The 27,466-nt window shown below is 43.0% G+C and overlaps 1 long non-coding RNA gene across 2 annotated transcripts in view; it reads left to right on the forward strand.

The window, feature by feature from the left end:
* Positions 1-27,349, forward strand: part of LOC107322900 — a 73,711-nt gene extending 46,362 nt beyond the window's left edge. The window contains exons 7-9 of one of the 2 annotated variants that reach the window (XR_004309403.1): positions 10,784-10,844; positions 14,766-14,892; positions 15,405-27,349. This is a non-coding gene — a long non-coding RNA (uncharacterized LOC107322900). Of the gene's footprint in view, positions 1-10,783; positions 10,845-12,659; positions 12,910-14,765; positions 14,893-15,404 lie in introns of those variants that run through there. The other variant, XR_004309405.1, reaches the window with a different exon arrangement.
* Positions 27,350-27,466: the final 117 nt, after the last annotated feature.

Genomic DNA, 27,466 nt, shown 5'->3' on the forward strand with positions numbered 1-27,466 from the left:
TTGTCTTCTTTGCCCCCAAGAGCAGCTTCTCTGCATTGACTGCACTTATCCTGCACTGCAGGCAATTGCTTTGGGGAGTGATCTGCTGTTCTGTTTAACCACAAGGGGCACAAACGTGAGCAGCAGGCATTGATCTTTGAACGGGAGGTAAAGGGGTATGACAGGAGCCTGCTACCAGCTCAGAAGCTGCTGTGCCATAACCACAGAAAGCATTGAACACCCAGCATGGGGATGGGCAAGCTTTTCATCAGAAGTACATTGATATTCTCCCAACTGCTGTAAGCACCAGTGAACCTCTCAGCATTTGGCAGTGCTTAGATTATTGACTCCAGTAAGCCATTCTCTTAATTTTCTGTTCTGCCCTGGATTGCTCTCATCTGCCCGATCTTGTTGCGCTGACACAGATGTGTACTGAGCTGTGCTGCTGTGCTGGGTCACTAGATGGTGTACAGCTGTGCTGGTGCAGAGCAATTCCTACTGAGGAGAAGGCTGGGAAGAGGAAGTGGAAATAATATGTTTCAGCTCAAGCAGAAAAAGGTTATAGCATTAACATTGCCTTCAGGTCAAGATTAGGTGCATGAGTAGAGTTGGTTGGAAAAAGCTTTCGTAGCCCCCAGTGACCCTATTATGCCAAGTTTAGAACAGTCTTTTTGTGCCCTCGCTTCCATGTGTATTAAAATTCACCAGGAAGATAAATACTTACTTCATTGCCATCTGTTTTTATTCTGCTAGATAATGTAATCAAGACTATTTTGTTCATGAGACGTATTGCTTAACTAAATATCATCCAAAACAACCTACGGATTTTTGAAAGTCACCAGTATTTGTTGGCATTCAAGACCGAAGCGGCTGGATCAAGACAAGGCAGGCTATAAACCAGGCCTTTCTCTGCCCCTTTCCTATTGCTTGAAAACTTCCAGCAAAGATTTATCCAAAAGAAAGAAGTGGTTGCTGAAGCAGAAATTTCTTTTCTGGATTTTCTTTGAGTTTTAATTTAAGGATGATTTATTTTTCCATGTTTGATTTCAGGAAACTAAAACAGAAAAAGGAGGAAAAAAAAAAATTATGTTTCCATGTGGGATAAGATGCTATTTTTCATATAATCTCTTCTCCCTACCAAAAAACCATAGAAGTATGGCTCCAAGTAGCTTTTTCATTGGCTGAAACTTTCATTCGAAACAAATGAGCCCATAAATGAACACGCTATCAATCAAATTCTGTGACTTGCCCAAAGCCACAAGGACAAAACAACAAAGCACGGCACCATGTACTTAAATCTGAGTGCCACGCTCTGCTCCGGCCACTGGGCCTTGGAGTTTGCAATTAGCAACAAGATCCGCCAGAGATAAGCGGGCTCAGCTCAGTCTCTGACTCTGCTAAGTTTGCCTGAAAGCGGTTATGTGGGTGGTGCAGAATTTGTCAGACAAGATGTTCACAAAGATCTCCCTAAGCGCAGCTGAGGAGAAAAAAAAACACAACGAAGACAGCCCTACCATAAAGTGACACATAATTCAGCTGAAGTGAAACATACTGATGCAACAGAGGAGAATAACTCATTCCCCTTAGGCGAAACTCATCCAAAAAGCTAATAATGAAAACTGAAGGACTCCAAACCATTATTTCTACTTTCCAGGCCAGCAGCAGGAATAGCTTATGTGGTTAGCAGCTGACTCCCGAGTTGTGTTCTTGTTTCCACCGCTAGCTCGCTCTATGATCTTGCAGCATCACTGCTCAGGCCCTCAGTTTATTTATCGGTGTGATGTGCATGCAGCTTGATTGCAGAACATTTAATTGATATGGGTGAAATATTCTGAATGAGTGTGGATGGGGCTGGGTGTTGAGGCAAGTGCATCCTTTGGGGGGGGCTTTTTTTTCTGTTGTTTTGGCCTGAAGTTTAGTGGAGAGTATGAGGGAGAAGTCCAGGGTGTGCTTATTTAGGCTGGGTGGAAAGGAGAGAAAGAAAAGATAGATGAGTGATTGATGCTGCTGTTCATATTCTAGATAATGTGAGGTATTGGGACCACAAGCTGGCTGGGCTATGCGGGCAGCAGTTCCTAGAGGATGGCTTTGAGTATTGTGAAGGATCATACCAACACTGGTCAAGGAACCATGTAGGCCTGAAGTGAAGGCTGCTTGTACTTGCACTCCTGCCAAAAATTAATGCTTAAGCTACCAGTGTAACATGGCTATATTCTCTGGCCAGACCTCTACGTCTGTACAACACTCGGTCCTGGGAAGTCAGAGCAGTTTACACCCAGTCCCTGGATCTCACGGGAGCTGCCCTTCAAGGTACTCTTTGAGGACTTCATCTTGGCATCCATTCCCAGCTGTTGGCTTCCATTCCAAACTTCCTCTGCTTATTGACTCCTTCAGTTTAGTATGGGAGTGTTGAATGGAACCCATGCTTCTGTATCTGTTATCCAGATTCCTGTAACTTATCAACAGTGTTTCAAGCTTCTGCAAGGAAAAAGAGAGGACATATCTAAATCACCAGCAGCTATGTGGGACACAGAGCTCATACTTGCTAGTGTCAATGATAAGGACATGGAAAGAGGTCGATCTCTGAACAATAGCTCTTTTTAACCCTTGCCTCCTGAAAGACACTCCTGTAGATTTAGCTGGAACCTGCTTTATCAAGGCAAACAGAGGTGAGGAAGAAAATAGCATTCTCCAAGTTTGGGTCCAGAGGGATCTGGCAAACCTGTTCTCCTCTCAGAGATGTGAATGCTTTTAATATAGAAACTTTCATGGGTGGTAAGTAAATGGGATGAGAACTCAGAATGACTTCATCCTTTTTTCCCATTATTACCAGGTATTCTGTAATAGCACTGGCAGGCTGTAACCAAGACTGGGACCTGCTGTGCTAGCACTTGTATGGACAAGCACGTAGGCACTGTTGTTGCCCCAAAAGGTTTAGAGATCTTGAAAGAAAGATGATTTTGGCTGTAAGAATGGCATGACAGGCAAAGAGCAGCAGAAGAGGGAATTGAAATGACTTGTTCAGTGTTAGGAATAGTTTGAAAGACTTCTGCTTCTTGTTCTGGCCATTTAGATGCTCATGGGCTATGCCACAGGAACATTGCCACAGAGTGGAATCACTCTAGAATGAGAAGCTTAAGCTGCTGTGTTCCCTCACAGCTGATAGGGCTCCTAGAGATCAGCCACAGCTCCTCACCATTCACATACCTGTAGCTCTTTAGGGCTGATTTTTACTTACCATCTCCCTGTTTACCCACGATGCCACTTGTGGAGAAATCAGACATTTGGAAAAGTGTAATCTAAGTAGCAACAGTTACTCCATAACCTGAAGTGATTTTTTTGATGTATCTGCATCTTTTTTCAGTTTCCCCCTCTGTCTCAGTCGTGTTATCTCAGAGCATTTGCAAATCAGTTGAAAGCATCATCCCATATCAGATATGAACAACAGTTTTCCTTCTCGCCCATCCCCATCCATGCCTCCACTTCCTCCTGAAAAATCTGCCTGAGGAACCTGGGTGAATAGTCAGCCTTGCTGGATGCTTTGGAGGGCGATATAGTTTAATTGTGCCAAAGCATTAGGGAAAGCAAGTAGTTATTTAAGCTGAAGGTCCTGATTAGGAAATGCCTTCATGCATGAAGGTGTATGTCAGTCCCACCTGCACACACAAAGAGTTCAGAGCAGTTAGATGCAAGATTGCAGCTGATCTCAACATCTGCAGAGATGAAAGGAGATGCAGCATCCAAACCATGCTAGGCTTTATTCAGAGAGATCCAAACTGGGAATTTGGATTCCATTGCAACTAGAAACAAACTGGTAACCAGTTCAGCCTGCCAAGCAATGCAGCAATTAGTGAAAGTTCCCATAACGTCTCTGCTAGCTTCTGCCAGCAGCACAGTTTGCTCTGTGTTTAGTTTGCTGGGGTTTCCTTCTGGAAACTAAAATAACACCAGCTTGATGCAGTTTCCCTCCAGAGATTCAGCAAAAGTAAATTACATCCCTCTAACAGGTAATACTTTCTGAGTTGCAAGCACCAACTCCAGGTGTTTCAACTAGAAAATGCTTTAGGTGTCAGAGAGTGGAGGGAGACACAGAAGCAACCCTGGAAAGCCATCCTTTAATGCACTGCTGTGCTGTTATGTAGGACATCCCCTTTCTCTTTACCTTGGCAAGGAATGGAAGCTCTGACTGGGTATCTCACAGTGGATCTCTGCATGATCCCACCAGATCCCTCTCACTCTGCTCTGCCATCCCCACCATTGAGCTTCTACAGTTCATTTGTTTGGAGCAGCTGGAATGCTCAGTTTCTCACTGATTACATTCCCAAATAACCTACAGGACCATTTCACTTGAAGTACGCTGAAGTTAACCTCCATGTTTAACACATTCTATGTCCTTTGACTGCTCGGTCCACTGTTTGAATGACCATACTGAAATAATCTCTACACTTTTCAAGCACTGACATCCTTTGACATTCCATATAACATGTGATTCTCATCTGTGCACCTATCATGGCCCTCTGTGTTCTCTCATCCTGCAGTTCTTGACTCAGTAAATTCTGAAGTCAGAGGCTGATTCTGGTTCCCGTGTCAGAGCCATGCAGGCTGAGCCAAAATAGCAAGTACCTCATTGCAGCTGGCCATGGGGGTTACCCTGACTGCAAACTTCCTAACAAAAAATGTCTGTTGTTTTGGGCAGGACATCAGGAAAGGAAAAAGAAATTTCTCCTTCTCATCCCACTCACTCCTATGAAGGGATTTGCTCTGTGTTTTTTTGACATCCTGAAGGATTTAGTAATCTTTTTCTTTATTATCATTTTAGACTGAGAATTTCTCTTAATTCCTCTCTATTTGTTTCAACAGATTTCTTCCTGTTTACATAAATTAAGGATCGGGTCCCTGGTTTCCAGTCCAGCCAAGGAGGACTTGAGCACAAAGAGAGAGATTGTCCTCTCAGGGTTTCTAGCTGAGTAGAACCCAAAGTGCCAGAAATCCTGTGGGAAGGGCTGTTTTCAGGGAAATTCCACCCCACATTTTCCATACATAGCATATAAGTAATGTCACCCCGGATAACCGACTTTCTGAAATCCTCCTGCTTCACTCAGCCGTTTTGGAAATGTATATGCGTATATGATCTTTATTTTTTTAAGTGCCTTGCTTAAAATGAAGCGATGACACCATTTTTTTATTTCTCATTCCCTCTGAGAGTGTAGAAGGTCTGCATTTACCTGGAAAGTGCTGTCCTTAGCTGGTGTAAGAGTGCTGCTGAACCCCATTGTAGTTGTGCCATGTGGTGTAGGTAGGGCCAAGTGAGATATTGGGGCTTACAGGGCACCCTCTGAAGCCGAAGCTCTGACACAGCAGAGGAGCAGGAAGCTGGAGGTTTCATTTCTGGGTACATCTTCACTGCAAACTCTGAGCAATCAGTGATAATTCTGATCAGATGAATTCCTCGTCTCCTATCAGGAAGAAAGGCAACGTATGGCGGTACTTTAATTTCATTTCAATTTGCTTTAGCAGAGATTTATAATTATTATAAGGAACAATTTTATAATGTAATTCTGTGTTGTCAGAGTAGGTTAGCTTTATGACCTGCTTTAAAAAATAAATGCAGCTTTAATTAAAACAAAACCAAGGAGAGAAGTACGGTCTTGTACCAACATGTTGCTGTCAGCGCCCTGCTAACTGTCTGCACTGAACTGTAAGCCTCTGCTCAGAGATACCAGTGCCAGAAACAGAGCTCGTGGCACATTTAAAGGTACCGGTGGCTTATTTTTAATTTCTAATTCAACTTTGTGTTGCTGGAGGTTTTCTAATAACAATTATGATGACTGTCAGAAATCAGACAGTAATGAATAGCAGCCCTTAGTAGGCTGTCAGGTTGTACAGAAGCGTAGCTGCGTGCATTAATAAACTCACTCCCTTTTTGCTTAACAGCAGTGCATTTCCATTACCTGAAATAGAGTCACTTTTGGTTTAGCCTGGTACAAGATCAGAATCAGACTCATTAAATTTAGCCTTCAAGCTGCCGTCTTTCATGAGGTAAGATGATTTTGCTTCTACATAATGGATGTCACAGAGCTCATCTTCAGTACATGCTCACACGACTCGTAATTTTCTGTATTTGCATTACCTGACATGTGAGACAATATTAATGCTATATCACACTGAAGTCTCTTTGACATCAGCAAACAGAACCACCATGCAAACCAGAAGCTTTCTAGTATGCATGCACCACGCATAGCCCCATTTTTGCCTCGCTGTCTCCTTCACAAGGTCAGTGATATTAAGCTGACATCTTTAACCATTCCAGTATCACTTTGTCAGAATTCTTCACATCTTAGTGTCCATCATACATCAGTATCTGAGGAGCTGTTGCACAGCTGGCACTGCATAGCTTGGTTAGGTCAAAACACAATATTTTGGGCAGTAAAATCTGGCTCTCTGGATGTGAATGGAGATTTTGGTTTTGATGCTGTCAGCTTCAATATTAATAATCCTACTGTTTTCCTTCTCATTAACTTGGGAATAAGAGAGCTGTCTAGTCCTCTAACTACATTTTGAGGTAAGCACTCATTTTTTTGATGAATTTTACTCTGACTTGTTAAAATGCTTCAGAAAGTTCATCCTTTCCTATTAGGTGGTGAACAAAAATGAATGATACAATTAATTCTGAATTACTAGTAAATGATATATGCTCAGCAGTCAGCGTTTTCTAGGTGAAGAGCCAGATGCAGAAACAAAACAGTGAGGGGCAGATTGCATCCATTCTGTCCAACCCTTCTCTGTGGTATGTTCACCTGGACACTGAGATCCATATAGGAGTCCATTATCATTGAGTTTCCCAGTGGGGGAACACAAGAAAGGAGTCTGCAGTAGCTGTCGATATTGAAGAATCAAAGCCATGTATGATAATGGAAAGCCAAAAATTTGAGGGATGATTTATAGAAAACGGATTCTCTTCTCTGGTATATAATTTTCCCAAATCCTTCTATAGAACAGGTAGTGAAATAGGGAAAAATAGTAATAAATAAGTAAATAAAGAGCTAACAGTTTAGGATTTAATTCCCTGGTAGCTATCTTAGGAATAAAACTGTACTTTCAGAAAAGACATATTTTCAAATAAGCTTGTCTAGTCTGGCATTAATACAAGCAACATATTATAATAGCTCCTTTAAAATCAATATACTGAAACTGAACTTTTTTCTTCTAAGATGGATGCCAATAGAATTTTCTTGGTCTTGGTGTGACGTGGCCAGCACTCACTTCTGTGCCAGATCAGAGTTTAATATGAAGAGACTCATGTCCTAAATGTTCTGCTCCATTAGAGAGGCGATAGATCACTCCTTCTAAATATCTTAACATAATTCTAGTCTGGCCAAGACATCCCCTGGCTGAATATCCTAAGAATCTTTTCAGAATACACATAGTAGATAATAAAATCTGTTTCTCCCTGTTATTTGTGCATACCTGGTCACATTTAGAATAGTTTTCCTTTTTCTAAAGGCCAGATTTTGGAGAGAGCTCTGAGTAAAGTGTTTAACTCTCACGTTCCTCGTGGCTTTGGACACCTCTTGGAGAGGAGCCATCTATCTGTCCTGTGTTATCCTGTTGAGCACTGATTCACAACTATATTTCAGGCACTATCATGCAGTAAATAGTAATGATCATTAGCAACTGTACATATCACCTGAGGCACTGAAACTAGTCAGGAGAGATACAAAGGTTAGTTCAAATAAATTCTGAAACATCTCTCAACTACTTTTTTGAATGCTATGTGACTTCAATAGCTTGTAATGATGAAATCAGCACCCATCTGGGTTGGCTTTGCACTCCAGTTAGGGAGAAATCTTTCTGTATGTGCTCTCACAGAGCACATGCTGCATCTGACCCAAGAATGTGTCTGGTCTTCCTCCCTCTCGTCATTTTACTAAAATGTCAATATTATATATATAAAAAAAGACATTCTGTGATAGGAACTCATTGTCTGGAGTTAGGCTTGGCTCTGTAAGACTTGACAAATGTCTAAGCTGTAAGATACTAACCTTGATATTGTACTTGTATGGTAGTGTCAGCATGGGCCAGAGGGAGCATATGGTATGGATGTGTCAAGGATGAAGGGAAGCGTCCTGAAGCTGATGTTTGAGTAACAGCTTGGACACAGTTCCCCATTTAATATTATATTCCCCTTTCTCACTTATCTCATATAAATACATGTTTTCCTTTCACGTTCTTCCATGTTCTAATATAAGTGTACATAGGACCTTAGGGTAGCTATGGATGGACATTAATATAGCTGCATACTGTTTAGGTAGATAGTTGTTTTCTTGCTTGGCTCCTCTAGCAAAGTACTCAGTGGTGTTTCAGTGAGTTATCTTGGTCTCATCTGCTTCCCTGCAAACTGTCCTCAAATGTTGGAGCTTCCAGTGATGCTTTTCCTTTTGGGCTGCAGAGTTGTCCTACTGGTACTGAGATCTGAGGGTAAAGAACAAAATGAGCTCAGTTATGTTCTAGTCCTTACAGAAAAATCTGAGATGTATACATGAAAAAAGTATCTTTAGACCCTGTACTAGCAGTAGCGTGAAGAAACATTTTGAAGCTCTGTCTTCATGTTGATTTAAGCTGGATTTGATTTTCTGTAAACATACTCAAAAGTGGTGGTACTATTTTTAAGGGTCTTCCTCTCACTGCTGTGGTTTGGGAATGAACAGGTTTGGGAATGGCATTGGGAGAAAGAGGAGTAAAAAGCCTTTTGGTGTCTTGTAAATATTCCTTCATTTTTCATGTCTTGGATTTTTTGTTTAAGATGTAGCAATTGAAATGCCTACATTTCCAAATGTCAGCCAAATGAACTTCTCCCAGTTAAATGAAGTCACTGTAACAATCTCTTTGTGTTTGCAAAGCTATGAGGAAGAAAAGGAAGTATTTATAGTTGTGTTTAAATTTAAGTGAGAGTGATGTCTTCTGATTATTTCATTGGGTAAATTTAACATGAAGTATTGAAGAAATTCCTCCACAGAGCTCTGTGCCTCTGTATGTAATGAAATATAAAGGAAAGCAGCAGCCAACACAAGAAGACTTGGTACCGCGTGAAAGACTTCTCCTATATTAGCGAAGCAGGCTACTAATATGAGATGATGGGACATTACTAATGCAGCAGAGTGTAGCTAATGCAAACAAAATACATTGGAATGCCTAGTTGAACTGAACGGAGAATTCGTTTGTCTAGAACTCAGATTCTGAAAATCAAAATAAATTCCCCAGAAATAAGGATAATTCAGTAAAAAGCTCGAGCCCATTAGTTGTACCAAAATGTGTGTGGGGATTGCTGGTACAGACAGATCCAGGGAGCCAGTTTGCATGCTGACTTCTGAAAGGAATTGGGTGCTTGGCTGTCCTTGGCGCTTTGGATAATCTCTTCTTGCATAAATAAGAAATGACAATAATTTGCATTGACAAAATTACTAAGTCTATGTGATTAGCAGTTAAGGCCATAAAACTGCATTTCAAGCCTTTGAGAGCATTGCTGTCATTGAATTCAGGGCTGCGTGTTCACAGCAAATTCACCCCCTGTAAACAGCTGGCTGTAATGTTCTCTTTAAAGTGCAGTGGTGATTTTTTTTTTTTGCCTCCTTCCCTCTCCTCCTCCTCTCAGCCCTTAATGACGATATTGTCTGCTGTAAATGGATAGGTTTGTGCAAATTAGAGAACCCTATCCCTAGTTTCAGCTGAGAGTAATATCTCCCACAGCAAAGGGTCTGCGTAGACTTTGATGCATTTCACTCGAAAGACCATCTAATAAATTGAATACTTGTGTACTCTCCCGCAACCTCGAGGGCTGTGTGCTTCAGTGGGAGCTGCTTTGCAGCCAGTAGCAACTAGTCGCAATTTGTTATTAAAACTGCAGCTCCCCACTGCTTGCTGCTGCTGACTACCGTGAGGTTGGAGTCTGCTCAAGAAATGCAGAGAAAGCAGAAACTGAGAATATTCCCAAGCTCACCTTTTAATGAAGGCATATGGCATTCAGGATATTGTTATTCATGTAGTAATTGGCAGCGGCCTACACGTATTTATGGTACCGCTCATCATGCTTGGAAAATTTTGGAATTGCTCCATTTTTATGGGCCATAAAAGCAAACTTAAAGTATATAGCGAATACAAAGAAGCATGAATAAGTCCTTATAATTACACCCTAATATTTATGTACGCACACAGAGCCATCAGGCAAGGAGACATTTTTTTTCATAGCTATTAATGAAGTAGAGAGCAAACTGCATCTATGTTGTGTTAAGTCCAAATTAGTGATTGTGAGTTTTTAATGTGAAGGGAAAAATCAAATGTATGGTCCTGAGACCTTTCCTGGGTATTCTTGGCTGTGTGTGAACTGGAAAGAAACATGATGAACCAGAGTATCCTCAGTCAGCTGCCAAGCTTGATTCAAACAGTTGAATTTAAGCTGGGACTCCACAAAAAGAACCAGATCAGGGAGTCAGGACATCTTCATACAGGCTTTTTTTTTTCTCTATGGAGAACTTTGAAAATCCTTTTTTTTTTTTTTCCTCTTTTTCTCCTTTTTTTTTATTGAATGGAGAACCTGCAGTTTTCTCTGTCTAGTGATCCTCCCAGAGTGATGTGGGTGTGTGATTTATGTTATTACTGAATAAAGTTTCTGTTTTAATCTGTAATTGTGGAATTAAACTTCTGCTTCTGTAGCTATAGAGTTGCCCATATTGATATTCTAATTTTGTTTTATATTAATGAAATATATATATATATATATATATATTTTTTTTTTTTTTTTTTCCAGTAGGTTGATTTAAGCTGGAAATAAGAGCATTTATGCCTGAGTAAGGATTTCACATGGAAAGGTAAGAGACAATTGTGATTTAAGGCCACAGATTTCAATTTCTTCTATTGAGAGGTTTCATTGGTTTGAGACTTGCTGAAAGTAAAGGACAGTGCTGAGAGGAGGATATACAAATAAATGTCATATGCCAATACTGGAACCTGTGTCTGTGAGGACTGACAAGATCTAGAACTGAAATAAGAAAGAACATTTCTTTGTGATCCAAATTCACCAAAACTCATCTGATTTTTATTTTTTTATTTTTTTTTCATGCAGACATTTTGGATGCTTCTCAGTTGTACGAGGGGTGCTCAGCTGGGCTCACATCAGTTCCCACATTCTGTATGTGGGAGCTAAAGACCTAAATACTGGTTTTGATAATGATCTGCAGATGCTGACCTTGTAATTCTCATATTCGGTGTTTAAAAATGAGTGTCTGAGACTCATCTCCTTCTTTCCCCCAACCAGAAATTGCAGCATTCCTGTTCTGTTTTAATATTCGAAATACAGTGCTTGCAAAGACCACCCCAGTGAGGCAGGATTTTGTACTTCTCTATTAGAGTCTTTCTCATTCCAATTTGACAGCTGGTGTTGCAGGTAGGATTCTTTGGCTCACGGCATCTGGGCTGAGAAATGTTTTTTCTCCTTGGAGTCTCAGGCACTTCAGAATAATCCTTCAGAAACCATTTATCAGACTGAACGCTGAAATGTTTGGTAAAATTTACAGCAAACCACCCTCTTTTTCAACCCACATGGTTGCCCCAGCCTCACAGCAGAGCAGTTGTTAGCAAATTGGTTAATTGCCAGCACTTTGCTGATGTTTGCTATTCTGAGCCAGGGCTAGTCAACTCCATTCCTACTGATATGGAAATGACCTTAAACCCTTCTTTGGAATTAAAATGGGATTTGTTCTGAAGTTTACAAATTTCTCAGGCAATTATTTTTTTTTTCCTTGTAACTGACTCTCAGCATTTGTGCTGCTGCTTTCTGCTGGCAGAAGGAGGAAGAGGAGAGTTGTATTGGTTAAATACTGGCTGGCAGAGCCAGATGTGCTTCAGCCCCTGGCTCTGTCACAAATCCCAGTTGTGGAACAAGGCAAGTTCTTTCATCTCCCCATGAGAACAGAGCGATGGTGCTTCACTTCTTGATTTTTAAGACGCATTCATTTAGATTGGAAGGGTTTGTGGGTTTTTTTTGAGAAAGATTGCATCTGTAGGATTAGATTGAACCTAAACTTATTGGCATCAAGAAAGCACAGGCTGACAAGATAATATTCAGAAAGGTGGGTAATGGATGTGATAGGGAGATATCAAGCGAAAGGGTGCTCTTGCAACACTTCTGTCCCTAGAATGAAACCAGAAACTTCAAAAATCTTGTGAAACCACTTGTTCTCCAGAGCTTATTACTTGAACTTTTTTGGACCAGTGGTATTTCAATTGTTTGGGTAAAGCTGGAGCGATATCAAAACTTTTGGGTGCAGAGTGGAGACCTCCAAACTGTCTGAGGTTTCTCTACCATTGACATAACCATGGTCTGTGGCTTTCAACAATAACATTTGTGCTGATTTTAGCAATTCAAATCCAGATGCAGCAACTGTGCCTGGCAAGACAGATGAGCCGCAGACCGCTTCTATCTATCTGAATGTGGAATCTCTTTTGGTAACCAGTTTTCTGCCAGCACACACACCAAATTCTCATACAGCTTCCCTGGTGTGCTGGAGCACAGTCAGAACTATGAAAGTCTGCATGGATATAAACAAGCTTTTCTTTCAAGTACCTTACTTGCATATCTGGCTGATATGAATGATTGCAAAGTGCAGCTGAATGTGCTTTTGCAGGTTATATGGCATTCATTTTCTACAAGGAAGGAGCATCTGACTTGAAAATGGAAAGTGCAACAGGGAAAAGGATCGTCTTCCAAAGCTGTATGTAGGAAAGCATTTCATAGAGTGATGGCAAATGTGATATTTTGGAGGTATACAAGTATGTAGGCTCACACTGGGGAGCCTTGGACTACTCTGAGGTGAGGTGCCCCCTGCATCTGCAAGGACTTTCTGCTGACCAATGTCAGCCTCTAATACCCATGGTCTAAGGGTCAGCAATTGGCAGCAGGGCTGTTTGGGAGGGCAGAAGGTAAATCTCATTGGCATATCAGTGACTGCCTACAGTCCTGGGATGTGAGAGAATATTGAGGGCTGCCGGGGAAAGTAAAACAATAATAGACTTAACTGAAGTTTTGATTCAACTTTATGAACAGGAGAGAGGCAATTCACATTGCTAACCCAGAAGCAGTGTTCACACTGGGGACTTGAAGGGAAATATTCAATTAGAAGTATCACTTCACAAGGGAAAATTCTACCTGGAGTGAGAAATGAAATGTGAAAATTCAGTGGGAGCTGGATTTTCTTTGGGGAGGCTCAGTGGAGAGTTTGTTTTGGTAGCCAAGCTCCTAATGGAAAGATAACTTCATCCTTAAATCTCAAGTGATTTCTGCCAATTCATAACAATTTACACCTACAGGGCATCAGCAAATTAAGTCCAACTACATCACTGTCATGCAGCAAAGTATTGAGTACACTGAAGCATGGAAAGACTGGCTTACAGAATGACATATGTTAAGGAAAAGAAATAAAATTCAAGAGTTCCAACTCCCAGTTGCCTGCTGTAATCACTGTATCTTGTTTTTTAATCCTCTTCCACTGCTGGAAATAAATGAATTATTTAGGTACTGCATGACCATTTTTCTCTCTCCTTTTTAGCATTTTATGCCTCGGCTTTAATTCATTCTCAGTATTTTTTCCATTTTAGTTTCTAGCAATAACATTATTAAATTTCATGTCTGCTTCCGTTTTTATTTCCATCTTTCACCAAAAAGACATAAAGTGTAATGAATCCAAATGAGAGAGCTTTTCTCCTCAAACCGCTCTCAGTATCATCGTTTCCTTAATTAAGTAATTGAAGCTCTCCCAACACACACAACGTCATTCAATCTACTGCGGTCTCTCGTATTTGCTGGCACTTAAGATTTGTTCCTATAGGGGACTATTTTTCCAGTCCATCAGTCTCTTCTGCATCTTTCTTCTAACATGCATCTTTCTTCTAATAACCTCTAAGGCCTGGTCCTCCTGCTACCCCATGGCATATGTGCAGTATAGCTTTCAAACAAGGGTGCAACATAAATACAAGAATACTTCAGTGTTATTCATAAGGCTGTCTGTCCTAAGACTCACGTGGGACCAAACTTGATAGATCTGACTTCCTTTCTTGCATTTCTGGCTGAGAAGTCATCTTGCTTGCCTTATTTTCATGTTTGTGCCCTTAGTTTCTTTGAGGTGAGGGATTTTACATTATTAATCACCAGTTTCCTCCCCTGATCTCTTACACTGTTCAGACCTCTCTTATCACCTCTTTGCTGAGTACTAGCTGTCCTCACTGGATTTTGGAATGACATATTTTTGTGCTGAGAATCCTGGCCAGGAGAGTTTCCAGACCAGAAGTACATTTCCAAAGGATAAACAGCACATAACCAATGCAAAAAGTTGGAAAATTCCTCTCCTCGTGACAAAATCTAATTGTAGGCCCCAGTACGTTAGATAGATCCTCAATGCATCCAATATGATGTAGCACTGGCTGTAGCTGTCTGGATGTTCAGAACATTTTTTTTTCTGTTGAATGTTTCTCAGTGGAAGATTGTTTCACTATATTTTTTAGGAAAAGGGGTTCTATCATTCTAGATTGGAGCCAGAGAGGATTGAGGAGCAGCTGATGCTCTATGCTCCTTCTCCTCCTCTGGGGATATGGAATCAATTCTCCCTCTCCTTCCACTCTTATCCTTGTGATGCCAAATCTGGTGAGGGATGAAGGAGTTAATTTCAGCAACTTACATTTTCCCTGTGAATTTAGAAAGATTAAAGAGAGGAGATCCTATTGCAACTGCGTTTCAGGTTTGGCTGGAGGTGTAAAGAAGCCCAGGAGAAGGCAGTGAATGGGACCATACTGCGGATATGACAACAGTGGAGCTAAGCAATGGCTGCTGCTGAATTTGGGCTTTGGCCACACACAGAATTAGAGGTAATTGCACAGATGCAAGAGAAGGAAATAAAAGGAATGAACTGAAATGTGAGCTTTGAGAAGAAATGCTGGTAAGAGTTGCATTTATACTGAAGAACTGCAGAAGCACTAAACAGGCTCCCATATGCTTAAAAACTTAACTCACACCAAATGGAACAACATAACTTTTCAGACTCCTTAATCTCAGGTCCTGATTGTGAAAATGAGGAGGCCTGATGTACACACTCTTTCTATTTTATTTGTGAGTTTCTCTCTCTGCTTCTCACTGAAGTCTTCACTCTCTTGAATAGAGCAAACTCCAGCTTTATGTCTGAATCACTCCCATCCCACAGTTTCCATCAAATTACAGTTGTGACGATGTGATAGTAAGGAGATGATCCAGATCCACCAGAAAGAACTAATTCCAAACAGAATTATTTAGTGTGTGTGTTTGGGTGATATTAGCAAGAATTCATTCCGGTCTTCCCTTGCCAACAGTTTCTCAGCATGGACCTGTGTGACGTCTTTTGCAGACTGAGCATCTGTAAACCCAACCTGTGACAGTTCGGCTCATTGTGCATCTGGTGAATGAGAGACCTCCCGCCTTAAAGCCACTAAAGCAGAGGAATTTCACCATCGATCTGGAGAAGCACTTGAGAGAATGGGAGTAACAGGGCAATAAAGATTGCAATATATCATCAGACTCAGCTGCTGGCCCGTATAGATCAGAGCTGCATTAAGATCATTACAGCCTGCCTGAAGTGATATAAAGAGCAAGCCAGCTCTGAGGAGGGAAAGGGGAAGAGCTGCTGATAAAGAAACAAAACCAAACTGAAGAGGAAAGAGAAAAATCAACCCCACAATTTCTTTTTTGCCAGTCCAGACAAATGCCTTGAATTTCCACTTTTCTGGAAGCTGCTGTTGGTGAAACACATGCACAGGTTAAAGCAAATTGTTAGGGCCCCACTCCCCTAAGGAGCATCCATTTCCTCAAATGAATGAATTACACAAAAAGAAAGGAGGAAACAGGCAGAAAATAGGGAAGAAACAAAAATGAAGAATCTATTTCCTCTGTGACTCGACATACCAGCAAGATGCTTCAGCTTGAAGCTCAGGGGTAGTGCTGCTCACCAGGCTGGGAGCTGGGGTTGTGCTTTCCAGTCCCATTTGCTCTGCTCAGCCCACTGACAAGTGTCCCATGCTGGCCTGACCCCATAGCTCTGCCTTGCCATGTGGGCTGTGCCAGGAGTCTGCCCAGCTGCACCTGGAGCACACAGCTGGATCTGGTGATGGGCCCAGATGCTCTGCCAGAGAAAGCTGTGCTCTGAGCTGAAAAATGCAAGTGCAGGAGTAAATCCCAACAGGCTACATCTGCCTATGCTTACTGCAGTGGAATTGGAACCATTTCTACCAGCTGATGATTGGTCCTGCAGGTATTCAGCTTTCAGGGTGCATGTTTGTCCCATGGGCATTTTCTGCTTTCCATGTCCCTGCAGATCACCTGAACTCTCTGAGGCTGTAAAGGCGTCAAACTCAGAGCAAGAGTGACTGTAAAAAGCCAGTCACACTTGGGACTTTTTGTCACTGCAGATAAAGATAAGAACAAATTCCCTCTTCTGGCCCCACCTCATTAATTGCCTGGAAGGAAATGTGCTTTATTTGTCACCTTCGTACAGAAGAGATAAGAGTGATTTCACATGTGAAGAATGAAAAATCTTCCATTCATAGAGGAGGAGTGTGAGATTTCTACTCCTTTGTCCTCATGCTCCCCCAAAATGTTTAATTTCCTGTGGGTTTGCCTGTAGGACTACAATACCTCCAACAAACTGCCCACTTAAGTATATACTCACAGTGCATTGAGCCAGGTGTGCTAAGCCATTAAAACACATTTTTTATCAGCAGGTGAGGGCTTCTAGTCAAACTGGAGAAACCTTAATCCTCCCAAACAGAGCGAAACCTCCCTGCAGATAAAAGACTTGTCTGGCTCGTTCCAGAGGGAGTTGGTGACATGGCTGCGCTCTCACCTCCTTCTCCCTTAGGAAAATATGGCCCTGCGGGAAGAGTGGAGAGGGAAGATCAAAGGGAGTTGCAGTCTAGCTGCCTGCTTCCAGCAACAGAAAGGCTAACCCGTCATTATGATGAGCAGCCTATTAGAGGTGAACTGCAAGTGGAAGGGATGCATGCTTGGGATCACTGGCAGACAGGGGAATTGGGGCAACGCAACTGCGTAGGAGAGATTTGGGCTTGGGAGGGGACCTTGTTTCTTCCCACTCCTTTGGCAAGGTAAAGCCCAGGTGTGTCCCTGGGAATCCCTAGCATTTTAACTCATTTAGGAGTATTAATGAGTGGATGGTGGTTTTCACCTGCACAGCTTGTAGTTAATTCTGGGCTGGATTTCCTGCTGCACCGTGCCTCTACAAAACCTCTCATTCTCAATTTCATCCCTGCCCCAGAGAACAAAAAGCAAATGTCCTCTTTGAGGAGGCTGTCTTGGGAGGAGGGCAAAAGGGTGAACTTCCTCGAAGGTGTAAATCAGGGCTAGGAAAGTGAAATGATTCTGCAGAAAGTGAGTGCAGCAGTGCTGGAGTGGGAGCAGGCTGGGCAAGTTCTGCACTTTCTCCTCTGACTAAGTGCTGGCTGCCGTGGGATGGGGTCCAGCTAATTATCTGCTTGCATGAGTTGTGGAGGTTGGGTAAATAGTCTTAGTGAGACATTGAAGGGTGTTGGTAAAAGCATATTTTTCAGCTGGCTTTTTGAGATAAGCTAAATGGAGATTATCTGCTCAACAGCTCACCCGCATGAACTCACAGCATTAGCTTCACAGTATCTACTTTACCCATTCTCTCACTGTAGTCATCAGCTTACATCTTTCCAGCACAGATTTGTATTCTTAGACTCAAAGATCAGGCACGGGGAGCCAAAGATGAGCTGTGGAGCAATCAAGGCTTAATTAATTAGTGAACCTGCAGACTGTTGGTGTGGAGAAGGCTGTATGGATGTGGAGACAATGTAAGGAGTGGGGTTACCTTCACCCTATGGATGGACCTGCCCCTACGATATGTGTATCTAGGCTGGCCTGAGACTGAAAATATAATTGCTGGATAAAGACAGTGCATAGCCCTGGGTGGCACCACTGCTGCATTTAGAAAAGGAGCAAAGCACAATGCCCAACAGCAGGTCGAACTGCTGGAGGGGCTGAATGTATCAGGCAGGCCCCTATCAACCCCCTAAGAGACACTGGGTATGCATTTCCCAGCAGGAAACCAGTTTTTCTGGGCACAGTGGAGCAGGACATGGGCCATGGTTTCTCCAACTCCTTTGCCCAGTGTTACTGCAGCATCCATCCTGGAGCCAGTATTGCAGTGAATACAAGAAATGGGGGGGATATGCTATGGCCTTTTGGGAAGATTTGGTGTGTCAGGCCGTCCAGACCACAGTGAGAGATATCCAGGCTCTTGTTTTAGATAACGTTGTCATCTGGCTATTAGCATTCTGTGCATCCTGTAGTTTGTCTGACTTTTATCCAACTTGCTGCACAGGAAACTGATATATATATATATTTATTATTATTTTTAATCTCAGACTAGAAGCTCCAAACAGGGAATTTCCATCTAGCAGGCAAGTAGTTATTAATAATAAATAAAAGCAACCTCTTACATGGATGGAGCACCTCTCGTTGAAAGAAATAGATCCCAAGGTGTTACACTGACATGTTTCTACTTTTAGGAATCATCTTCATATGGATTTACAGCACAGAGACATTTTGCCTTGTACCAAAGCAAAATCACTTTATCCAGTACTAACAGCAGCAGTCCCAGGGGTTGAATGAAAGCTGTATTTGCTGGAATTAGCAGCTAATAGTAACTATGACTTGTTTGACATATTTTTATGAATATCCTTTAATCTCATCTGATACTTAGAAACTCTGCCTTTCTGCTTGTCGTGATGAGATCTGTGCCCTCACCTTGGTTTGAGCCCAGAGCTCACTTTTGCTGAAGCACTCCAGCACGAACAACCTCTCAACCTTCACCAGCGAGAATATTTGCTTTCTGATAGGCTGAATTTACATACTTCTCTTTTTTATGTGAGCGTGCGTGTGTTAGGATGAGAAGTTTTAAAACAAACAGAGTTATCCCCAGCTGCTAAGTTCTGACATGCACTTTAAATAGGTAACCCCAGAGATGTGGTGAGCTGCGAAGGAGGCGAGAGCTAAACTGGCTTAAGCAATGCACTGATCACAGAATTATCATCTGCTATCACACAGTTTGCCATTAGACCCAGCTGCTGCCAACCTGACCAGTGCATTTCTTCAAGCTAAGCTAACAAAGCACTTATTTGTTATCCAGGGAACTACCTCTAATAGACTTCCAGTGAAATAATATTTGCTTTCCAACCCTACTTTGAATCCCACTCACTTTGTTAAAAAGATTGCCTCTGGCTGTCTCTGCTGGTCTAATCTAATAGTTTCTAGTTTGTACAAGCAAAGCGCTTTCAGCCAACTATATAAATAACTTAGAGAGAAGAAGACACTTTTACAGCGCTCTGTGCCGGGTGCTATAGAACATGACAGATTAGTAAATGACGCCTCAGTGGAGCTCATCTGGGAACCTCTGTCAGTTGAATATGAGCAATTACAATATTGTATTTGGGCTGAAAGGGTTGTCTGTCTTCTTACAAAAAGGCTAACAAGAAAAATAATTCCTGTCTTATTTCTCCTGTGCATGAAACTGATCTAAGTGGCTCTAGCCCCTTTCCTCTTCCCCTCCCATTTCAGGAGCGGGAGGGGAAAGGGTGGGGGGGAGAAAAGCAAGCAAGGAGAGAAAAGAGGGTTATTTTCTTTCTGTTTTCACTTTTGGTTTGAATTGAAAATGAAGAAAGAATAATATTAGGAGACGGGGCTCCCTGAGGTTTCAGAGTGGATGTTATATCAATATATCAAAGAGCGCTTTCTGCCACCCGCCTCTTCTCCTCCAGCAGTCCGGTGTGCTGCTAAAGGCACGAGTGCCCCATGCCTGTTGGAGCCGCTCGATTTATCTCAGCTCACCTGCTAAGAGCACCGAAGGCCTGGAGGTTCAAAGCGTTGTCCAAGGTTTACCCGTGCTGGGTTTTTTGTTGTTGTTGTTAGAAATGCTGAGGCAGAGCATCATCCAACAGAAAATATACCGTGCGAGCTGGGATTTCCAAAGAGAAAAAAAAAATCACATCCTATTGAAACTGCCTGCAGGACTAGAGGGCTGATCCCACATGTGCTCCTCTTGTACTACTCAAATTACACCACATAATCTTCCTTTGTGATAGTCTGACATTGGATTTTGCCTTTATTTTCCTTTCTGTTATCACAATTATTTTTTTCTGATGAACCACCTCCATACCATGAGTTTATTTTGTCTTCATCTTCTCACTGCAGCCAGTTAGTGGGGCTTTTTTCAGACCTGCAAATAATTGCATGCAATTGCAAGCATTTGAATATACAATTATACAGGAGCAGAAAATTATGCTCCTATTAAGCATGGTCCTGCTCCTACAGAGAGGAAAACTGTCTTTTCCTCTCCATCCTGCTATTAAACACTGTGTGCCATGTCTTGACCAGGCTGTACTTGCTGTTATTTAGGGAAGTCTGGAACATGAAGCCAGAGGAGTCTGAGCATGAGCCTGCTCCTTGCTGTGCTGCACAGACTCTGTCATTTCTGGGCTGGCAATCAGTTTCTGTAGCCCAGTAGCTTCTGTAGAAGGACACAGAGATGTGATGAGAGGTGACCAAGCAGCTGCCATTCACTGGAGCCATGCAGATCTAAAGTCTGCTTTTGGTTATGCTCAGGCTGTTGTATCTGATGCCTATGCATGCTGTGTGCTAGCAGCACTGGGCAGAATCTGACCCACGGATTTCTCCCATGCCAGACAATCATGCTGTGCTAATATTCAAAATATATCTGAAAACAGAGATGTGAAACTTAGATCATTTCAAGCAAATGAGCCAGTTTTCATCCTGAAACATACATGATGCCATGGGCCCCATTCATGGCAGCTGGAAGTGATGGCAAGCCCTGTGAGATGAGGGGAGCAGATTGCCAGCTCCTGATGCTTGAGAGGTGTGTAACAGCATTTTGATATCTGATTTCCTCCTCATTTTGCTTTGCTGGTTCCCAGGTGATTTAACTGGAGATTGTCTATTACCATGTAGAATGTACCCATGCAATAAAACAGTGATGCTGGATGTAAGGTTACCCCTTCAAAAATAAGGCCTGGGGAGAAAATTAAAGATGTCAACATAGATGTTTGCATGAGCGGGCAGCTGTTCTGAACCAGGGGCCTGGGCTCCATTCACTGCTTTGCCCACTAAGTCCGTGTTTGATCTGAGACGTGTTACATCACATTTGGTGCATCTGAGCTGTGAGCTCCATCAGGCAGGCTCCACTCTGCAGCTGTGCAATATGCAGAATGTGAAAAACAGTTCTGTTCTGCACTTGGATTTGCATTTAGAAAATGAATTCAACCTCTTCCATTTATATAAAAAGCAGACAATATCTTCCCCAGGTTTTCAGTACTTCGTCTCAGAGTTCTAAAACATAAGAGTTTATTAGCCTGATTTCAGTCTTGATCACTTACTTCAGCCTCGAGCACTGTATTCTTACAGACAGGTGACTGCAACTTTCTGAAGCTCTGCTAAACGCATCTTAGAAAGAAAAGTTTGCAGGAAGTCTGCCTGTTTGTGGGGCAGAAACAGGCAGCATTTGGCAGTCTTGGCAGAGTTAGGGTTGTGCTGCAGGGGTCGGTGTGTTTTGGACCAGATGCCTTAAGCTCTTGGCAGCAGCTGGAGAGGGACCACGGTGGCAGGACAGGGACTGCCTGCACTTAGCAATAACCAGTCCCCAGCAGTGAGCTTTAGTCTGGTTATCTCCACTAAAGTCCCCGCCAGCCACACGCCACCAAAAGCTCAGCCCATGTACTGTCCTTGGAGGGCCAGGCATGGGACAAGCAGCCTGTAAGACCTGTGTTACTCAGACTCCAGGTGGGAGGAAAGTCAACATCTATATATCTTTCACATCCGTAATTGTAAAGTTGTTAACCTTGCATTCAGTGCTTGAATGCTACTGTGATAGGCACTGGAGATAAACCTGAGAGCCAGACATTGGAATAATATTGTGAATGTGTTGGTTTGGGTTTTTTTAACACACAGAACTATTACTGACAGGACGTCAGCTGCTGATGAAGGGCTCTGAAATATTTTATGGGATGTGACAGCTAATAAAACAGGTTGTTGTTTTTAATTGTTTGGCAAGTAGCAGGGAATTGTGACCAGATGTGAACCAGGGGCAGGGGAGGCTGCAGGTTTCCCTGAATTTCTTCCATGTTTTGCTGTCACCACTAACACCAAATGTGAATAATGTTAGTCCCCTGCCCCCCGTGCCTTTCTGTTTTGCTCATGTTTGAAAACCATGCGACCATAAGGCTCTGCAAAATGCCCAGGTTAGAAAGCATCCACACTACACTATGGATGTGCACACACACTGCAGGGCAAGAAGGGACCTCCGTGTCTTTGCATCTCACTCTGCAAAGCTCTGCTTCCCAGAGCTGCTGTGGCTACAGAACTTACTCTTGGTTTCAGCCCCATGCTTGGCTCCTGCAGCCTGCTGCATAATGAGCTCCTAACACTTTCCATAGTGTGATGTGCTTTTGGGAGGCTCCAAAGAGCTTATTATATCTCTGTTTAAGAGATCCAGAGGGACCGTGCAGGGCTTGCATTGTATGAAATGAAAGATGTCTCATCAGGTTACACCTCTTAGCTCCTATCTGTATAAGCATTCTGATAAGTGGTGCATTTCTTTCTCCATCCCCCCACTCCCTTTCTCTCTAATGTAATCTCTGCCAGATCTAGTCAAAGCAGAATAGCTGCAGGGGATTCATTAATCCTAGTCTGGAGCTCACCACCACAACCACCATCAAATCATAAAAATAAAAGTTTAAAGCACCTCAATTTATTATTCATATAGTGTTTGTCCCACTGCCTGCTGCATCCCCTCCACTGAGAGACCCCTCTCATTGCTCCATGCTCTCCTTCTGCTGTCCTGTTGAATAGTTATCAATTCCCCAAGCAGACTTTGGGATAAAACGATGCTCCTCCCATGTGCCGAAAGCTGCCAGAGCTGTGTACACTGGCTCAAGTACAACAGAAACTAAGCCTTGGCCTGGAGCAATGTAACACCCAGATAAACAAGTCTGCCAGAAAGAAGCCGGGTTGAGGCGCTGGGCCTGCAGCGCTCAGGGAGAGGCTGATACCAACACCACAGATAGCTGTGAGCTGGGGTGGGTCCAGGAAAGGCAACTACTGGAGAATAAAGGAGGCTGCATCTCACTTGGCACCCTGTGACTGTCTCCCGTATCTCAGCTGCCAGACTGAGAGGTGGTCCCAAATGATGCAGAGCAAAGGCTCCAGCAGTCTCTCATGGAGGCTGGACAGGGGAATCCTGCTTAGAAGAAGAACAAAAAGTCCCTTTGCTCTTCTGCATCCTGAGAGCTGTTCTGCTGCAAAGCCATGGACAGCCCTTCATGGAGGGGCCCGAAGAAGAGGCACAGCTATGGGGCATCCTTCTCCTCCTCCTATTAGGACCTGGCTCTTCCTGTGCATGCTAAGGAGAAGCTGGCTTGGAGATGACATGAGCACTCTCCCATCCTCATTTATCAGCACAAAACAAATTGGTTTGAAGGAGGATCGTGTTGATCACACACTTGAGTGCCAACCCATTTCCTGCTCCTATCCACGGGCAGCAAAAGACGGCAGCCCCCAACTTATCCTCCCTCCTCACTGAAGTGTTCAGGCCATTTCAACACAGCCCAGAGTGAAGGGCCACGGGGTGCCTTGTACACTGCCTATGCTAAAGGGAATAATTGTTGCAAAAGTGTGCAGGGTGTTTGTCCCCACTGCAGAAAACTCCAGTTTCATTACGAATCCTACCAGCGATATGCAGTAACTAGAAACCACCAAGCTGGTTTTCCTACCAAGCTTTTTCTTAGGCTTTCCAACTGGGAAGGATGCCTAAGTATTAAGCTTAGAAGGCCGCTTGAAATCGGAAAACATGGTACACAGCAGCTTGGCTTCATTTAGGGGGATTTAGGGCTGATGAGCAACTCAGGAAAAAAACTTTCCATGAAATGAGACTCCAACTTCATCAGCTGTGGGACAGAACACCAGCAGCCCTGCAGCAAACTCTGGCTGGAGCAATTGAATGCTGCAGATATGAGGCGGAGGTGAGCTGCTGTGAAACTGGGGGATAATTGATACCTAATAAGTTTAAGTGCTATCAGTGGTATTGTTAAATATAGTTAAATGCAGTTTATCCACCTCTAATTCAGTATTGATCCACTTCTCCCGCGCAACAAGGAGGCTGAGTGTACTTGATTTTAGTGCTTCGCTTCAGCATCGTTAACTGCCCTGGAACCACGGCACCGTTTGGAAACTGTGGTTGACCTCAGTGATACCCACTCTGATTAGCTTAATGAAAACCCTGTGATAACGACAGTTTTATTAGTAGTAAGGCTCCAGCTACGTGAGTCATGCAACCCTATGAAGAATTCTTTTTCTCTTTTCTTTCAACATATATAACCTCCGGCACGGCTCAAAATCCTAAGCTTCAGAATCTTAAGACATCCAATGAAAATACATTAAAAAATATATATAAATAAAAATAGAAATAAATAATTAAAAAAGGCTTTGACAATTATTTATCTGTAAACCTACAGGCTTTCAGTGAAACTCGTTGCCTTTTTGCAGCCTGACTCACGTGCCGCAATTGCCTGAGGCCAGCAGTGCTGCTTCCTCCTGCCTTCTGCAGCTGCGGTGCTGTGCAGAGGAGAAGGACTGAAGATGCTGCAGGTTGCCAGCCCCAAGCAGTGCCTGCAGCCTAGGATGGGGATGGAGCAGTTTAAAGCTGGATCGGGGATCTCATGTTGCAAAAGCTTTGACGCTGCCAGGGCTTTATCTGCTGCAGGATTGAAGTGCTGGCTTCATGCTGGCAACGGACCAAGCTGCCTCTGCTTCTCCTCTTTGTGCTTTGAAACTTTTCTCCTGTGGAACCCCCATCAGTCCTGCTGACCCCCCTGATACATTGGATCACTTGAAGAGACCTCCCTGAGGACAGCATCTTGCTCATGGCTTCCTTGTATGCTCACACCTTCCTGCCTATGTTTTGGAAGCTGTGCATCAAACCAGAGCAGGAGAGCAGAGAATGTACAAGGATCCATCCTGCAGCCTGCCAAGCACCTTCCTGCTTTCCATGGCTTCCATTTTCAGCACCTTGCAGGATGAGGCCCTTTCTTATGAACTGACAAGTCATTATCGTCTTTCCCTGTTTGGCATTTAACGTCTCTTGGCAAAAGATTAATGAATTGACTGGCTTTCAACAGGTTTTATGAAGCAAGACAAGAGCATGCCAGCACAGACAGAATATTAAACGCTTTCAGCAGGGAAGCCTCTCCTGCTTGTTTTGTGTCTGTGCAGCAAGTGTGTGTGCAGGCATGAAGGGCTCTGAGGGAGCTGTTGGCTCAGGATGGCAAGCAAGGGGGAAAGCTGCCATAAAAGCAACATGTGGCCTTTAGCTTACGGCCTTACCTCGAATGAACCTCCATTAACACTGCTTTCAGCCTGCTGATTTCACACAGCCCTCCTTCCATACCTTAAAGATGGTTGTTATCCATGCCCACAGTGGAAATGTATGATTTAGAGACTGGAGAACTTAAAGCATCACTCATATTTCTGCGATCAGCTCAGCCCAGTGGGAGTCCCCTTCCAGCCATGCCATCAGTGTTTGGGGGCTGTGAACAGAGCCTGGGTGCTTGATACAGGAGTCATTCAGCCAAAGGGTTCTGGTGGCATCAGAAACCATCAGAGCAGGGACCGCAAACCAGGTTTCATGCTGTGGTACACGTGTTTCAGTCGTTGTGTTTTTAAAATATATGGATTGAGTGTTGGTTTAGGTCTTTAAAACAAATGAACCATTTCATTCAAGGAATAGCTGTGTTAGCAGGAACTGAAACTATTACAAATGCTTATTTGCACATGAGGGTAAAGTAATGGAGGATTGATGAGATCAAGCCAAAATGCTCTGGATTGTTAGAGAAATTTCAGTCCTGGTCTTAACTTCCAACTCCTCAACTCACATCCCAGATCCAGGTGTTTCATTCTCTTTAGTCACTGGAGATAATGGAGGGAACAGTCTGGTTTTGGAGAGCCTAACAAGAGAAAGCTGTTGCCTGTTGTCCTTGTTGTTAGAAGGTTCTCATACTGTGAAGTACTGACAGTTTGAAGGGACTCCTGATTCTCTTTACGTACATTTTCCTTCAGAACCAGAGCTAGCCTTGGAGGAATGGAGGTAGCTGGCTCCTAAAGCCAGCTGTATCATATTGAATGTGGTTATCTTGCATCCTTCAGCAAAAACATCTTCCTTGGCAGTCTAGTAAGATGTAAGTTGGATGTAAGTTGGAGTAGAGGTTGAAATACACTCTTTTTTCATCCATGTGGCTTGTCCTGGAATGTGACTGTCTCATAACATGAAGGTCCCCTCCCTTTATGCAGACAGGTATGGGACTGTAGGATGCTGCATGGTTATGCAAATGCTGCAAATACATACAAACCATTATGTTCCTTTGCCCAGGGTTCATCTGACAGTCATTTTGCAAGCGGTTTCCTTTGATACGACATCATGATCAGCATGTTCCAACTAGAATGGTGACATCGTTCCACACCTTGAACCACCCACATGTATATCCCCACAGCCTCACCAGATGCAATACCCTTGTACAGGCAGGAATTTCCCAGGAGAAAAAAAATAATAAAATGATTGAACCTACTTAAGGAGCTTGCAACACTAAGTTTTCTATTGTGCCTTTGACGTCTTTTGCCATTACTGCTATGACCCAAAATGGAGGCATTTAATGGCACAGGAGCAATGAATAGTAGGCACGCAAGAGCTTGGGCAAGCTTTGCAACAGAGCTGCAATAGAAGCAGGTAGGAATGTCATAAGTAACAGTTTTTCTAACATTCTGTTTATCCAGGTACAAATTCATCACAATTGTCCTAAAGCTGTATTTTTACCTATACTCATTTAGGACTGTATTAGTGCAGCTGCAGTTTTCGTGCTGACACCAGCCCTGGGGTGTACTAACATTCACTCTGCCTTCTAAGAATTTGGAGTGAGCCTGTGTTTTCTAGACTTTCAAGACCAGAGAGCATTCTGTGCACAAGAATGGAAGACACTGACACAACATGTTTAATTGCAGCTTGGATTTTTGCTCAGTTATTTATTTGTTATAAGTTCACTTCTTGGAGGCTCTTTAGCAGCAGGGCTGGTGGTCAGAGCTTGCACACTTCACGAAGTGGCAGTGACCACATTGCCTGGTGCCATCGAAGCACACTTTTGATAGCTAGGAAGCCTGGGTTGCTTTCTGCATGGGGGAGAAATATGCAGGCACTAATTTGCATGCAAAATCCACTCTGCTATTTGCTGGGGGGAATTAAGGGGCAAACCAAACCAAGCCTTCAGAACATTTCCTTCCAATTCCATCACTCAGGTCCGAGAGCAGCAGGGGCTATTGCTCAGG

Source organism: Coturnix japonica, chromosome 20 (assembly GCF_001577835.2).
Source record: "Coturnix japonica isolate 7356 chromosome 20, Coturnix japonica 2.1, whole genome shotgun sequence".
NCBI lineage: Eukaryota > Metazoa > Chordata > Aves > Galliformes > Phasianidae > Coturnix > Coturnix japonica.